This window comes from Diplotaxodon limnothrissa, linkage group LG17 (genome assembly GCF_057381915.1).
Source record: "Diplotaxodon limnothrissa isolate DT_005_m linkage group LG17, D_limnothrissa_male_GT1.1, whole genome shotgun sequence".
Lineage (NCBI taxonomy): Eukaryota > Metazoa > Chordata > Actinopteri > Cichliformes > Cichlidae > Diplotaxodon > Diplotaxodon limnothrissa.
This window is the reverse complement of record NC_140612.1, coordinates 40,542,128-40,548,127: the sequence shown is the minus strand read 5'-3', so window position 1 is coordinate 40,548,127 and position 6,000 is coordinate 40,542,128.

The window sequence follows — 6,000 nt, the reverse complement described above, 5'->3', positions numbered from 1 at the left end:
GAAAACTGAATTTACACTAATCCAGTTCCTAGAGCAGGTCCCATGTATTTTCAAAAAACAAATGTGGCACAAAAGTGCCAAAAAGCACAAAATATCCAAGGACCAAATTGGAGTCACTGGGCGGGGCTACCACAGGAAATTCACCACTGATTGGCAGATGCAGTTACTATGTAACAATTGGCTCTCAGACCTGTCAAAATGTGGGCTAGTTCTGAAGACACACTGGCACCGTGTTGTTGGAAATGAGATATATATGAGTGACTGTAGTCGGTCAGAAACAAATATTTTCTGTCTTCAGGTTGTTTGTAACAGAAATGCGCTCTCTCACTTTGAGATATTTATGGGGATAAAGTTGCATTAAAGCCCAGTCCAGACTGCTTGATGGCCCCGACAGAGGTTTATAATAATAATAATGATAATGAACTTTATTTATAAAGCACACTTAAAACCAAGGGTATGCCAAGGTGCTTAACAAGTAACATAGAGAATAAAAGGAAGATAATAGAAATAGAATAGAATAGAATAGAATAGAATTCAACTTTATTGTCATTGCACATGCACAGGTACAGGGCAACGAAATGCAGTTTGCATCCATCCAGAAGTGCTTTAGTGATATAGATATATTACAATATATATTAGCAATAATATAGATATGTGAGTATATTACAGAAATGGGTCTATTATGGTATGTTATAATGTACACGGTATGAAGTATGTTGTGAATATTCTATAACTATAAGTATGTACAGGCTGTAGTGAGTACAAGCTATGTGCAGGCTATGAACAGGATATAAATATGAAAAACTATACAGAATATGAAATAAATAACTTTACAGAATCTGGGATATACAGCTATACAGAAATGGGAACTATGCAAGTTGTAAACAGTTGTAGGATTAAAGATTATCGAATGTACAGAATGATTATTTACACAGAGCTATACAGTAGTGCAGTTAAGATAAGTGAGGGTGTAGATAGTTTCTACAGAGGCTATATAAAGTGCTAGTGGTTGTGAGTGGTGGTTCAGTCCATGTTATTATTGTGTTTGAGGGTACAGTTGTCCATTGTGGGGGTGTGTATGTTCAGTCCATGAGTTTAACGTGGGTCAGATGTCAGGAGGCAGAGTTCAGGAGTCTGACAGCTGTGGGGAAGAAGCTGTTCCGGTACCTGGTGGTCTTAGTCCGGAGGCTCCTGTGGCGCCTCCCAGAGGGCAGGAGGGTGAAGAGTCCATGTGATGGGTGACTGGGGTCTTTGATGATTTTCCCAGCCCTTTTCAGACACCGCTTCCTGTAGATGTCTTTTATGGCAGGAAGTGGTGCTCCGGCGATGCGCTGGGCAGTTTTCACGACCCTCTGCAACGCCTTCCGGTCCGAGGCAGAGCAGTTCCCGTACCAGACTGTTATACAGTTGGTCAGGATGCTCTCGATGGTGCAGTGATAGAAGTTCACCAGGATGTCTGAGGACAGGTGGTTCTTCCTCAGAGTCCTCAAGAAGAAGAGGCGCTGGTGAGCCTTCTTGACCAGCTTGGAGCAGTTGGTCGTCCAGGTGAGATCCTCGGAGATGTGGACTCCCAGGAACTTGAAGCTGCTCACACGCTCCACAGCCGTCCCCTTAATGTGGATGGGTGGATGTGGGTCAGCATTCCTCCTGTAGTCCACGATGAGCTCCTTGGTCTTCTCGGTGTTAAGCAGCAGGTTGTTTCTGTCGCACCACTCAGCCAGACGATCCACCTCCTCCCTGTAGGCGGCCTCATCGTTGTCACTGATGAGGCCAATCACCGTGGTGTCATCTGCAAACTTAATGATGGTGTTGGAACCATCAGCAGGTCTGCAGTCGTGGGTGAAGAGGGAGTAGAGGAAAGGGCTCATCACACAGCCTTGTGGTACACCGGTGTTCATTGTGATGGTAGATGAGCAGCGGTTATCCAGCCGGACGTGTTGGGGGCGGTTGGTCAGGAAGTCCAGTAACCATTTGCAGATGAGGGAACTGATACCCAGGTCTGTCAGTTTCCTGATGAGTTGTGAGGGGTGGATTGTATTGAATGCTGAACTGAAGTCTATAAACAGCATTCTGGCGTAGGTGTTGTTGTTGTCCAGGTGTGAGAGGACAGAGTGCATTGCGATGGAGACTGCATCCTCTGTGCTCCTGTTCCGGCGGTATGCGAATTGGTGGGGGTCCAGGGTGGGGGGGAGACAGGATTTGAAGTGTGCTAGGACCAGTCGCACTAAGCACTTAGTGATGATGGGGGTGAGTGCTACTGGGCGGTAATCATTGAGGCAAGATGGGTTGGAGTTTTTGGGTATCGGGACGATGGAGGTGGATTTGAAGCAGGCCGGTACCACAGCGTGGGCCAAGGACAGATTGAATATGTCTGTGAGCACTCCTGCAAGCTCCCCAGAACACGCTCTGAGAACACGCCCGGGGATGCCATCAGGGCCTGCAGCCTTGTGGACATTGATCCTGCTCAGCACCGCTCCTACATCGGTGGGGGAGAGAGTCATAGGTTGGTGGTCTGGCGTCATGTCTGCTTTGGTTGTGGTTGTGGGGTTCCCTCGCTCAAAACGAGCATAAAAGTTGTTGAGCTCGTTGAGGAAGGAGACATCAGAGGATGCGGGGGAGGGTTTGGTGGTCCTGTAGTCTGTGATGGTCTGGAGACCTTGCCACATGCGTCGGGGGTTGGAGTTGGAGAAGTGTTCTTCTACCTTCTTTTTGTAATGGTGTTTGGCTTTTTTGATGCCCTTCTTTAGATTAGCCCTGGCTGTACTGTAGGCGTGTGCATCTCCTGACCTAAAGGCAGTGTTGCGGGCCTTCAGGAGGAGACGAACATCCCGGTTCATCCAAGGCTTCTGGTTGGGGTACATGGTGATCCGTTTCTGGGTGGTGACACTGTCTGTGGTTTTGGAGATGTAATCCAGTACAGATGAGGCGTACTGGTCCAGGTCTGTGTGGGTGAACATATTCCAGTCTGTGTTTTTAAATCTGTCCTGGAGCACTGCGTCTGTCCCCTCTGGCCACACTTTAATTGTCCTCACAGCAGGTTTCACACGTTGGATGAGTGGTGAATACCGAGGTGTGAGGAACAGGGAGAGATGGTCCGATTGTCCAATGTGGGGGAGGGGTGTGGCTTTGTAGGCTCCAGCCAGGTTGGAATACACATGGTCTAAAGTCTTGTCTCCTCTGGTGTGGCAGGAGACATGTTGGTGGAATCTGGGGAGGACTGTCTTTAAGTTGGTGTGGTTGAAGTCGCCAGCAACAATAAAAGCAGCCTCGGGACCAAAGCAAGTACTAGGTTTGCAAGCAAATAGCTGTCACTGATACATAGGAAAGCAGCAGATACAGAACAAACAAGGAATTAAATGAGCATAAAAGTGCATCATATAAAATCATAACAGAAATGTTAACTAGAGGGAAAGGCAAGATTGAATAAGTGGGTTTTTAGTCGTGATTTAAACAGTGCAATAGAATCAGAGGCGCGGATATCAAGAGGACGGGTATTCCACAGTACCGGGGCAGCCAGAGCAAACGCACGGTCACCCCGGGACTTCAGCCGAGATCTGGGTTGGGTCAGAAGTAGTTGAGTGGCAGATCTAAGTGTTCTAGCGGGAGTATGTGGCCTGAGAAGTTCACTAAGATAACTCAGCGCTAATCTATTAATAGTTTTGAATGTAAGGAGTAATATTTTAAATTGAGTACGGTACTTTATGGGTAGCCAGTGCAAGCCAGCTAGAATACAGCAAAATTTCCTGGTACCAGTCAAAAGGTGGGCTGCTGCATTTTGGACTGTTTGCAGTCTAAGAAAAAGAGAAGAGGGACGACCGTAGTGCAAGGAGTTACAATAATCCAACCTGGAGGTCACAAAAGTGTGAATAAGCTTCTCCAGGTCCTCATGCAGAACATAATGCCTAGCCTTAGAGATAAGGTGCAGTTGGTGGAAGCTAGATCTCACTACAGCAGACACTTGCTTATCGAGTTTGAGCGAGCTATCCACCAGTACACCCAAGTTACTGACATAGTCACAGGAAGAGCTAGCAAAGGAACCCAGGGCAGCACAGAGTTCGACACAAGGGATTTTACTGTTGAACACCACAGTCTCAGTCTTCTTATCGTTTGAAACGAGGGAATTACTCAGGAACCATTCTTTGACCTCCCGCATGCATTCTTGAAAGTAGTGCAGGGACACAGCAAGGTCGTCAGTAAGTTCAAAATAGATCTGTATGTCGTCGGCGTAACAGTGGAAGGCGATATTGTATTTTTCAAAGATTGCACCTAGAGGGAGCAAATACAACGAGAAGAGAATAGGGCCTAAAACTGATCCTTGAGGTACACCGCAGCAGACTGGTGCAGAGGAAGTGGAGAAGGTGCCTAAGTTAACTGATAAGGATCTATCAGCAAGGTATGATTTAAACCAGTCGAGGGCAGTGCCTCTAATACCCACAGTGTGCTCAAGTCTGAATAATAAGATGTTATGGTCCAGCTCATCAAAAGCCAAAGAGAGGTCCAATAAAACTAGGATCATAGAGCGTCCAGTATCAGTAATTACAAGAATATCATTAAGAACTCTAACCAACGCTGTTTCAGTGCTATGCAATGGCTTAAAAGCAGATTGAAATTTCTCAGCAATATTGTTCGTGTCCAAGTACGCCTGGAGCTGGGAGAGAACTAGTCTCTCCAGGATTTTTGGCAAGAACGAAAGCTTAGAGATCGGTCTGTAGTTTAAAAGGTCATAACAGTCAGAGTTTCTTTTTCTAAGAATCGGGTGGACTACAGCATGTTTAAAGGCCAAAGGAACACAGCCTGAGAGCAAGGAAAGGTTCATAAGAAATAGGATACTAGGTCCAATTACATCACAACAGTCCTTAGCTATGCGAGATGGAAGAATGTCAAGCACAGTATTGGTGTTATTCATTTGATTAACTAGCCGCTTAAGAGACAAAAGTGATGTCAATATAGCTTCAGAAACTCTTGTATAAATTAATGTACGAACCACACGTTATCTCAGTAGCAGATAAGGTGAGCAGCAGCCATCTTGGTTATTTACAAAAGATCCACAGCAGGGCTCCTCAGTGTATTTCCATCAAACCTGCCCTGTATTAGATGAATGTTTGTGATTGGCCTGACACAAACAGGGCTGCGTGGAAATGTGCAGACGGATGCCTTCTGCACGAGCTAAAGAAACATGAGCTCTCTTATTCATTTGGTTCCCAGGCTATATTTATTATCCCCCCCCCCCCCCCCCCCCAACCTTTTTTTTAAAATAAACAGTATAAGATATTGTTTTTGGTTGTGTGCGAATTTTTGTACAGAAATAAGTTTCCTGCCTAAAGGAAAATTGTGTTTGGTTTCTCAGATTGGCTCAAGTTCAGCTCACCAAAAGCCGGAAGCGATTTAATAAGGCACACACTAAATGGGAGTGGTGAGTGACTGGATCTGTTATGGCAGTGCCATTTAGAAGAAACCTCTCCTCGCTGCAGCCGTGTTGGTAATATCAGATAGAAAAATAAATAAATAAAAGCTCCTTAAATGCATGGTGACTTTTCTTTCCCCTGAAAGTTTTACTTCTATCTTTGCTGTTGTGAAATCCTCCTGTAAATTCAGGCTGCCATGTCTGCTCCTTATGTCTCTTTTAAGCCTTTTGTGGATCCGGATGTTCTCTTTATTGAGGAATCCACAAACAAAGCTGAGCAACCTGTTTATTTAAAAAGGCCCATGCTGTGTGTGAAATGTGTGCAACTTTGTCTTTGTGTCTCTTGCTAAATGTTCGTGATTGTTATTTAAACACTCCCTCTCCTCTTCCTCTGTTCACCACAGGGCAGACAGATAGACAACCACACACTTTCACAACTTACTTAAAGACTAATTTATTATTTTGTTTAGTTTTTTTCATTTCCAATACCCAGTTTCCTGGGAAAATATTATATTTTCAACTGTGAATCACCAGATTTGTTGTATTTCTGTTCTGTGTACCAACACTGTTTGTTATTCATTTGTTACTCCTCTGTT